This window comes from Coregonus clupeaformis, chromosome 12, assembly GCF_020615455.1.
Source record: "Coregonus clupeaformis isolate EN_2021a chromosome 12, ASM2061545v1, whole genome shotgun sequence".
Classification (NCBI taxonomy): domain Eukaryota; kingdom Metazoa; phylum Chordata; class Actinopteri; order Salmoniformes; family Salmonidae; genus Coregonus; species Coregonus clupeaformis.
The window spans coordinates 54,603,610-54,614,960 of record NC_059203.1 but is presented as its reverse complement, the minus strand read 5'-3'; positions in this window follow the sequence as shown (position 1 = coordinate 54,614,960).

The following is an 11,351-nucleotide window of genomic DNA, read 5'->3' as shown; positions in this document are numbered from 1 at the left end:
AGGAGACATTGTACTGAAGGATCATCTTGTATGCTGAGGGCCTCACCTCTGCTGGTTTCAAGTAGAAATTGGCCTCTGTCTCTCCACTGTCCACTGACATTCTGAGGACGGCAGACAGGTGGTTCTAGATCAGGAGTGTGTCTGCAGGTTTTTGTTTTTTGTTTTCAATTAAGACAACCAGGTGAGGAGAGTTCCTTTCTAATTGGTGATCTTATTTCAGCAATCAAGTACAAGGGAGGAGCGAAAACCCGCAGACACCCTGCCCTCTGTGGAATGAGTTTGACACATGTTCTAGATCATCCAGAAAGGGCCAGTCCTTCAAGAGGAGTATGGCATCCTCGTTTGGTGCATCAGAGTATTTGGCCTAGCAGTTTAGTCAAAATGGTATGCAGGGTTGTAGAACCGATCACAAGAAGTTCTCCATGAAGAAGAGGGGACTTACTGCCAAGATGTGACTCAGAATTCTGGATAAAGCAGAAGTTTACGCAGGAGAAGTGTCCAGTCACGCAGTTACAGTGGGGAAAAAAAGTATTTAGTCAGCCACCAATTGTGAAAGTTCTCCCACTTAAAAAGATGAGAGAGGCCTGTAATTTTCATCATAGGTACACGTCAACTATGACAGACAAATTGAGAATTTTTTTCTCCAGAAAATCACATTGTAGGATTTTTAATGAATTTATTTGCAAATTATGGTGGAAAATAAGTATTTGGTCACCTACAAACAAGCAAGATTTCTGGCTCTCACAGACCTTTAACTTCTTCTTTAAGAGGCTCCTCTGTCCTCCACTCGTTACCTGTATTAATGGCACCTGTTTGAACTTGTTATCAGTATAAAAGACACCTGTCCACAACCTCAAACAGTCACACTCCAATCTCCACTATGGCCAAGACCAAAGAGCTGTCAAAGGACACCAGAAACAAAATTGTAGACCTGCACCAGGCTGGGAAGACTGAATCTGCAATAGGTAAGCAGCTTGGTTTGAAGAAATCAACTGTGGGAGCAATTATTAGGAAATGGAAGACTTACAAGACCACTGATAATCTCCCTCGATCTGGGGCTCCACGCAAGATCTCACCCCGTGGGGTCAAAATGATCACAAGAACGGTGAGCAAAAATCCCAGAACCACACGGGGGGACCTAGTGAATAACCTGCAGAGAGCTGGGACCAAAGTAACAAAGCCTACCATCAGTAACACACTACGCCGCCAGGGACTCAAATCCTGCAGTGCCAGACGTGTCCCCCTGCTTAAGCCAGTACATGTCCAGGCCCGTCTGAAGTTTGCTAGAGTGCATTTGGATGATCCAGAAGAGGATTGGGAGAATGTCATATGGTCAGATGAAACCAAAATATAACTTTTTGGTAAAGACTCAACTCGTCGTGTTTGGAGGACAAAGAATGCTGAGTTGCATCCAAAGAACACCATACCTACTGTGAAGCATGGGGGTGGAAACATCATGCTTTGGGGCTGTTTTTCTGCAAAGGGACCAGGACGACTGATCCGTGTAAAGGAAAGAATGAATGGGGCCATGTATCGTGAGATTTTGAGTGAAAACCTCCTTCCATCAGCAAGGGCATTGAAGATGAAACGTGGCTGGGTCTTTCAGCATGGCAATGATCCCAAACACACCGCCCGGGCAATGAAGGAGTGGCTTCGTAAGAAGCATTTCAAGGTTCTGGAGTGGCCTAGCCAGTCTCCAGATCTCAACCCCATAGAAAATCTTTGGAGGGAGTTGAAAGTCCGTGTTGCCCAGCGACAGCCCCAAAACATCACTGCTCTAGAGGAGATCTGCATGGAGGAATGGGCCAAAATACCAGCAACAGTGTGTGAAAACCTTGTGAAGACTTACAGAAAACGTTTGACCTATGTCATTGCCAACAAAGGGTATATAACAAAGTATTGAGAAACTTTTGTTGTTGACCAAATACTTATTTTCCACCATAATTTGCAAATAAATTCATTAAAAATCCTACAATGTGATTTTCTGGATTTTTTTTTCTTATTTTGTCTGTCATAGTTGACATGTACCTATGATGAAAATTACAGGCCTCTCTCATCTTTTTAAGTGGGAGAACTTGCACAATTGGTGGCTGACTAAATACTTTTTTTCCCCACTGTACATGTGATAATGTGACAGACACTAAGAGTGACAGCTGTCATGACAGTCCCAGAAGCCTCACCATCTCCAGCAGTCAAGGGTTTTCTCAGGGCAGTGGGGCCACATGCCACACTCAGCAGTTCATCAAGTAAGGAGCACACATTCCTGACCCCACAGGCCTGGAGTAGAGAATCTGCAGATGCTTTGTATCAGTGAATTTCATAAAAATAGTGAAACATAAAAAAAGTTATCATTTTTAGATAAAACAATACTAAATATATTCACGTCTCCAAATAACTGATTAAAACACACTGTTTTGCAACGAAGGTCTACAGTAGCCTCAACACTACCCTCCAGGGTAGCACCATCGTGTAGTCGGAGGACAGCTATTTTCCTTCCTCCTTTGGGTATATTGACTTCAATACAAAACCTAGGAGGCTCATGTTTCTCACCCCCTTCCATAGACTAACACAGTCTGGGGGCGGCAGGTAGCTTAGGTGAAAAATCTGTCGATGTGCCCTTAAGCAAGGCACTTAACCCTAATTGCTCCTGTAAGTCGCTCTGGATAAGAGCGTCTGCTAAATGACTAAAATGTAATGAGGACGACCTCCAACCTATCAGAGCTCTTGCAGTATGAACTGACATGTTGTCCATCAAATCAAAGGATCAGAGAATTACTCTAGTACTGAAAGCATAAGCTAGCTAGCTAGCACTGCAGTGCATAAAGTGTGGTTAGTAGTTTACTCAAAGAGAGAGAAAGACAATAATTGAACAGTTTTAACAAATACATTTCTTCACAAATTAAGTAAAAGCAGCAGAGAGAGAGAGCTATTTATATTTCATTATATATTTTTTCTTCTTAGTTTACCTTTCACATACTTAGCTAGTGTCGTGTATTGGGATTATGCCTTTGTTAAATGTTTTTAAATGGAACTGAAAGAATGTTGATTTTAGTATCAAGAGGGAATGTTTTAGTGTAACGCCACATACAACAGACAGGAAGTGTGTTGTAGACAGGGGATTGGACAGTAGAGGGAGCCACCCACATCTTGGGAGTTTATATATACTGGGGGAAAAACGAAGAAGGGTCAGGAGCATTCAGATTATTTTGGACGGTGCTCCTCCAGACACCGCGGGTCTGTAACTTATGCTGTAACCTCGTGATTTTAATAAAAGCCTCTAACACGGTGCAGCCTAAGCGGACTCCTTGATTGACAGCAATAATTGCCACCATTCACCCGATACGACAAATGGCGCCCAACGTGGGGCTGGTCTGCATCTCTCCTTTGCTCATTCGTAGCCGCCAGGCTAACTCAAGCTAACTCGGTCTGAAGTCATGACCGGACAAGGGTGAGTGTTCCTCACAGCTTGGTTTGGATACTGCGTGTGTACACTGGAGGGGTGTACCAGAAATGTGCCTCATGTGGCGTTATTGCTGTCGACTAGGAGGCTGCCTAAAATGTTATTCCATTGGAAACGGCAGATAATTGGAATTTTAGAGCATAAAACGGTAGGAATTAAGTATTGAAGGTGTACAATTAAGGCAGATATGCGCATTCATTAGGGCACTGTACCGCTTAAAGACCCCAGGGGGGCCATTTTAGACAATGGGCCGACAAATCCGCTTGCACGATAGAATGTGCAGTCGGTGGGTTTTAAAGAAAACTCGGTTTGATGGGGTTTATCTGATTGTGATTATGGTTCGACTTTCGTCCGACGGGGGGTTTGATTGGGTCTAATTTCTCGGTGAAATGGTCATTAATCCACGGTAGCACAAAATGGTAGGAAAATATGTTAAAAAGAAAATGGGCAGTGCAGGATGCTTATGTGTGTGGTAGGCCGCAGTTAGCTAAAGGCTAAGGCTAATGTTAATGCTAAATGCTGGAGTGTGGGTCATGCCACATTATACATAGCGGCTAATGCTAAATGCTAATGCTAAATGCTAATTGTGTTGCGTGCTACATGCTAACGTATCCTTAGAGGTCCTATTGCGATAGGATAAGCCTCTTAAACTTGTTTGTGTGTGTGTAGAATTCAAAGTTCTACGCAAATGTGAGCTCTGTTATGTGTAATTGTGTGAGTATAAGGTATAAAATAGTGAAGCTGTAGCGTAATGCTATCGTTCTATTGTTTGGGAATCGTATCATTGGATGCATTTGCGCATATGCGTTTAATTTTATGACACTACAAAACATGGGAGTTGTAGTTTATGGCACGAGATTAGGACACGTTTTGGGTTACGGTACTAAACTACAACACGTTTTTGCTAATGGGTCATATTTCTGTTGGGGGCTGCAGGAAGACAGAGAAACACACAGACAAAGAGATATTTGGACACGAGTCTTCTAGTTGTAAAGCGGCGGTTGGTTAAAGATGAAACTTGGTTTGTGACGTATTGAATTGATAAATGAGAGAGATATATTGACGGATTATAATAAATTGAATTAGAAGACGATTAAAATTAAATAAAATGTTTTTGAGCGATCGATAATTAGTTCTGAGTTTAGTCTTAGAGTGAATAATGGGTGAACGAAGGAATGTTGAATATGGTTGAGATAACTCAGTGATTGCATTAACTACTAAAATCTTTTCCTGTGTCTCTGTTCTTTTGTCGTATGAGAGGAACAAAGGAGAGAGAGAGAGGAGGGGCTAACGTGTGACTGACGTACACGTCTCGTGACGCGGCAGAGGATCAAGTCAAAAAGGTTTTGAGACTGGTCTGGTTACAAAATATTTGATGTTATGACAATTTCACATAGGCTTGGCAAACTGATTCATTAAAAATTGCATTTTGGAGGCTATGTGCATCACTTGGGTTAATTACAGATGTGTTGGGAATCAAGGACTGACATTATTCTGTAAAATTAAGATAAGGGTTTATGGGAATTGTAGTGTTGAAGGGTTAGAGGCTTTGTTTTTGGGATTGCTTTGAAGTTGACTAACTTACATTTGCATTTGATGGGTTGTGGTAAGATAGCCACTAATTGATAAATTGGTGACATAGGATATAGGAATAAAAATTGGTTTTAATTATTCATGATTTTTAATTGATTTATAAAAAAAAAAAAAAAAAATTGGGTTGTTTGGGTTATATTAATAATTGAAGGGGGGAAGCCATAGGCTATATAGTCTAAAATAAAATAATTCACGATAAAGGAATATAAAAGGGTTGTTACAATGGGGAGAAAGGACAGCAAGGCTATAAAAAGTCAGTACACCGGTTGATATAGTACAAAATGGTAATCCTTTAGTTAAGAGTATTGCTAGGTTATCCGGCAAATGAAACAAAAGTTGCCCTTCATTCTCAAACAAAAACTGATAAAAGATTCCAGCGATAAGATAAACAACGGTATAGAGAAGGCGACAGAAAAACTAATGGCAGAAGTTAGTACACCTTTCTCACATACGGATTCAGCGAAAAGACACCCACCTTACGAGAAGGAAGTAGAGCTTAGGGATGTTTATCCTCAGCTTCCAGGGATCATCCAGGAGGGTGATTGTTGCATCCGAGATGAAGATGAATAATAGATAGAGGACAAGCAGAAACGACAATGAAGATGAATCCAAAACTCCAGAAGGAAGAAAATGAGATGTCTGAAAGAGAAGAGTGAGGTTAAGGAAGAAGATGATGAAGATGAAGATCAGAGTGATTGAGAAGAGATCATGGGTGGATATGACTCTGTGATCAGAAGGAAGTTGGCAAGAGAGGAAAGAAGGATACTAGAGATTTGATCTCTGATGGAAGTTGAAGGAAGAAGGATACAAGAGATTCGAGTTCAGATGAAGACAGCGAGAAAGAGGAGACTGAAGGTGCTGTGTATTCAAAAGGAGTTTGTCCTACAAGGACTGGCACAGAAGAAATAGAAGGAGATATAGACCGATGCTTATCAGGCCTGGAGGAAGCAAGGACTTTGGGAGAGGTAAGAGAGCTAGAGGAACAGCTCGAGACGCTGAAGAGACAAGGAGAAAACCTGCTGAGAAAATAATCCCAAGAATTGGAGGAGAAGAAGAATACATTGAGGCCAAGATGCTGAAGAAAAGTAAGAAGATGATGGAAGATGATATTTCGAGGACAGTGCTTAGAATATAAGCTGTTGAAGAATCCTGATATGTCAACAACAAAGAACAGGACGAAGAAACTCTCAGAAAACTCAATCATACAACTGGTGGAGAAGAGAAGCTTTGGTTATGAAGAATCAGAGTGAACCAAATCAACAATCACTGTTACAGCTTCAACTGAACAATATCAAATGCAATTGTACCAGCCAAGGGGGGTACCAGGTGTTCCATATCCACAGACAGTTTTTGGACAGACACAGAATTGGAGAGGAAGAGGACGAGAAGGCTTAGAAGGAGGAGGAAGATTTCAGCTACACTTCCAGCAACTTTCAGAAGACTGTTATAATTATGGACAGGTTGGTTACTTTACCTGTGAGTGCAATGGGCCAGGAGGAAACAACAGAGAACATTTTTAAGGAAGATACAGGGGCCATTCAAGATCACCTGTTCTCCAGGTGAACCCTAAGGATTCTAGAGTGCCTAGAAGATACGAAGGGGGGTGTCAGCTGATAGCACCGATTAGAGAAGAAGAGAAAATATCCAACAATTGAAGTAAAACCAGAGGACTATGAGAAGTGATAGTGAATAGTGTAAAAGCTTTTATCTGTGTTGAGCCTAAAAGAGGTTAAACATCTCACTATGTAAAATTAACTAATTAGGATAGGGATTTGAGGTAATAAAACAGTTAATTACTCTTAGGGAACCAATTGAGCTATGCTATAAAAAATCAAGGAGAAATTAAAATAGACATACTAATATTAGAGCATATACCTATTGCAGTGTTGGGAAGAGATGCATGGTGTAAATTGAACTGTACAATAGGATGTACACTAAACGGCTGTCTGGTAGAAGTTTTTAAAAAGTAGGGTTTTTGGGAATCATATTTGCTTAAAAATATAATATCATAGGAAGGATGATAATCTATTAGACTGCCTATTAGACAATCTGTCTGAAAAATAAAGTTAAAAGGGGTGACTGTTATTCTGGGTTACATTCTTACACTAAGAGATTTCAGGCTAGGCTAAAAGGTGTTTAGTCGTTTGCCAAGTCTGTGTGTAAAGAAGTCAGAAGCAGGGGGACTTTCCCAATCACATATCCTGAAAATTGGTGGTAAAGGGATTTTGTGAATAAATCAGTGGAAAAGGTTTTTAAAGGTTAGGAGAAAAGATTAGATTAAAAAGTTAGGAGAACTAGGTTGAAGGAACTCTAAGACAGTAAGCTAAGTTTCAAAGTTAGTAGTAAGAGAGAGAACAATGGTGAAGGACACTTTAGAGTAGGAAGATCAAGGTAATTGTAGGTGTATTTTTATAATCAAAAGTTTGAAAGTCAGGGATTAGAAGTAGGACTGAGAGTTGGAAAAAGTGACACTAGTGGTGATAGATGGAAGTACAAGTAAAGAGTTCAAAGCTTTGGGGAAATGGATGAAGTAACTAAGGACATTAACACTTCAGTCTATTAAAACAACAGTGAGAAGCAATTTAACTCTTTCAACATTGATAGTTATTAAAGCCATAAATATATCGCATTTGATTATAAGGGAGCCAATGGCTTCAGCACCAATTTTAGAGGAAAAATACTTATTAAGGTTAGGATGGGGACGTTCCTCCCACATGGAGAGATAATTATGGAGAAGAAGTATACTTATCTAGTGCAAGCATTAGAATTTGTTCCGGTTAAGAATTATTGGTTAAAAGGCTATGTAATTCATAAAGTAACGCTTATAATGGAAGAGTTGAGGTCTGTTGTAGCCTCCACAGTCATTGAGGGAGTTCAGGAAGAGTAGATTACAGTAGCCACTCCAACAGTAGATAATACACAGAGGATAACGGGAACTTTCGCACTAGAAGTAATTAAGGTTGATACATCAACTAAATCAACTACTTTAATGGTAACTTTGGAAGGGATTAATGATACGATGGCAATAGCAAATGTAGGAAGTATGACACCGACAACAACTTTTCTGAAATTAAAGGGGTAGCAAGAAGGACTCAGGGGTTTGAGAGTGCTGTCAATGATAGTACGAATAGGGTTAAAATAGGAAAGCAGATAGTAGTAGAGAGAATATAGATTCATCATAGAGGTACAGGATGAGGTCTTTGATTTTAATGACAGACAAGGAGAGGTATCTGCAGTACCGCTCGTTAGGGAAGAGAGAAACTAAATGGATGGGTTTGATTCTTCTGTTGTGAAAATTAGAGATAGATGGGCAGGTTCCAGCAGCTCATTCTGTAAGATCAGTGAGGAATCTTGAGGGTCCATGTCTGGTGAGAATTCCAGCACCAAACATGTTAGAGACGGTCGCTCGACCTCTATCAAGTATGTGTCAATTTTATGCTTTGTCATGACTGTGGTATCAGCAACAGTCAGTAACAGATAAAATAATGTCGTTGTCAAAACATTTGTTTAAGCCTAGGTTTAGGTGTTATTAGGTTAAGTGAATTAACTTGTGTGCATTTGTTAGATGGGAAGGAAACTCAGGTAACAGCGTAACTGAAGCATTTGAGGTGAAACCAGTGAGGGCTAAAAGTTGTTTTTGTTCTAATAAAACATATGATGGAAAGGGTATGTTTATGGGAATATCAGATTGTGATGATTATATGATGACTTTGGATAAGCATGAACATAAGGTTAGAGATGACAAATATAATGTAATTTTTATGTTCCAGTTAGTAAGAAGAGCAGGACTTTGATGGTTAAAAGATTAGCTTTTGCCTGACAATGTGACTATTGGGAATGTTAAAGATATTTAGAGGGTTTGTGGTGATAAAGCATATATATTCTTACCCTATGGATGGACAGGATGTTGTTACATGTCAACGTTGAAGCTTCCATATGAGGTTTCTACCATTAAAAGAGGGGTTGCACCGAACACAGATAAATCTGAAGCTAGGTTTGAAATTGGATGGAAAGAGACATGGCTACATGTTATAGTCTTCAAGCCTATCATTGAAGGATAAATCTAAGGGAGAAGGGGGGACTTTTTCCATGGTATGGTGTAACATTTGGGAAGATCATATTGATAATATTAGGTATACTTTGAGTCCAGATAGTTCAGATATTATCACTAGGGTTATATATGCATTGAAGAATATAAGGGATGCATTTGGGAGATCTGAGGGAGCTGGATGGTCAGCGAAGTCTTGGTTGCAAGATCAATTAGGCCCAGTAGGGGCAGTGATGGTTCAGATTCTAGTTGCAGCTTTGATAACACTGTGTGTGATGTTTGTAATTTGTTACTGACCTTTGAGAAAGCTATGATATTGAGATAGGTTGGAGAGTGATGCCTGGAGACAACACTCAGATGCCGGTGTTGACTGTTCCTGATCTGGATGAAGATGGACAAGTAGAACTGAATAGATAAATATCCTTTTTGATTATTTGATCATTTTTCAAATTTTTTTTTTCAATATTAGTGTGATTTTGGTATGATTTTATGAATCAAAGGGGGGAAATGGGTTAATGTGATTCATACATCATTTATATATCATTTCTATATTCTTAGTTGATATTGATGGTCAATTTGAAAGTGTTGTTTTGCAAAAGATACTGTTTGGTCTTTCCTTTTCTTCCAGAAGCATTTGGGGGACATGTGGAGATTGAAATACTCAAACAAGGACAATATGAAAGGACAATGACTGGAGGAGATAAAACAAGGAGGGGTGGAAAGATTCCGATTCCATCATCAACAGTCCATTGGAAGAGGAGACTACGGGGAGATGAAGTGTAGTGGACTACATTCCAGTGTCTGCAATGAAATATAAACATGTGTAATACATAATTTGTGTCATAGCCTTAGGGATTAATTTTTGTAGAAGGATATTTGATGTTATTGAATACATGTGAGGATCTTAGATGTTTTTGTTTATTTCAGTGATGTTTAGGGACAGGGAGTCTAGGCAGGGAGAGGTCCACTGTAGGGTCCAATGGGTTGACCAGCCTTAGAGTGGATATTTTTTGGATAGGATTTTGTTTGCAGGGGCTTACATGTGTATTTAATTGCATCATAGTTTCAAATGCATTTACATTGTTTATGAGTTTATCGGGAGTACCGAGGTGGTTGCCTGGGGCAGAGGGACCGTGAGAGAATTTTACTGTCTTGATTGATGGATGGATTTGGAACGAAGGTTGCCGGACAGTTTTTCGCTCTTACACTCCATAAAGATTTGTTCATATTTCATAGTAATGTATTCACACTTCATAAACAGTTATTCATATTTCATAGAAAGGTATTTACACTCTAGAGGAGAATGTTTTTTTGGTTTAATGTTAAAGATACTCAATAAGATAAATTGTTACTTGTCATAATCCTATTCTGTTTGTTTTCGAGACTTTTAGTTCGTCTCGAAGGGGGGATATGTCGTGTATTGGGATTATGCCTTTGTTAAATGTTTTTAAATGGAACTGAAAGAATGTTGATTTTAGTATCAAGAGGGAATGTTTTAGTGTAACGCCACATACAACAGACAGGAAGTGTGTTGTAGACAGGGGATTGGACAGTAGAGGGAGCCACCCACATCTTGGGAGTTTATATATACTGGGGGAAAAACGAAGAAGGGTCAGGAGCATTCAGATTATTTTGGACGGTGCTCCTCCAGACACCGCGGGTCTGTAACTTATGCTGTAACCTCGTGATTTTAATAAAAGCCTCTAACACGGTGCAGCCTAAGCGGACTCCTTGATTGACAGCAATAATTGCCACCATTCACCCGATACGACACTAGCTAATGCAGCTAATTTAGCCTACTCAACAACCTGACTCCAACAGAGACGAATGCTGTTTATGTTAGCTAGCTAGCTGGCTAAGGCTATCCAACAGTGCAACTCTTCCAAGTCAAGGTAAGCTTCGGTTTTATTAATTTATTGCCACCAGGGCCAGACGGTGTAACTGCTAAACTGCTTTCTGTACACTGTACTGCGTGATTGTACACATGGATTGGATTGTGGGTTTGCTAATGACTGATGATGCTGTATGTGGCTGCTATGAAAGTGAACTGTGTATGTGGGTGATCAGGGGTGTATTCATTCCGCCGATTCTGTTGCAAAACATTTCTTAAACGGAAGCAAGCGGAACGAAATGGGGAGGGACCTACCTGAATTTGTCCAATATAAACTCTTGTTTTAGTAACGAGTGGCACAGTGGTCTAAGGCACTGCATCGCAGTGCTAGCTGTGCCACTGTGCCACTAGAGATCCTG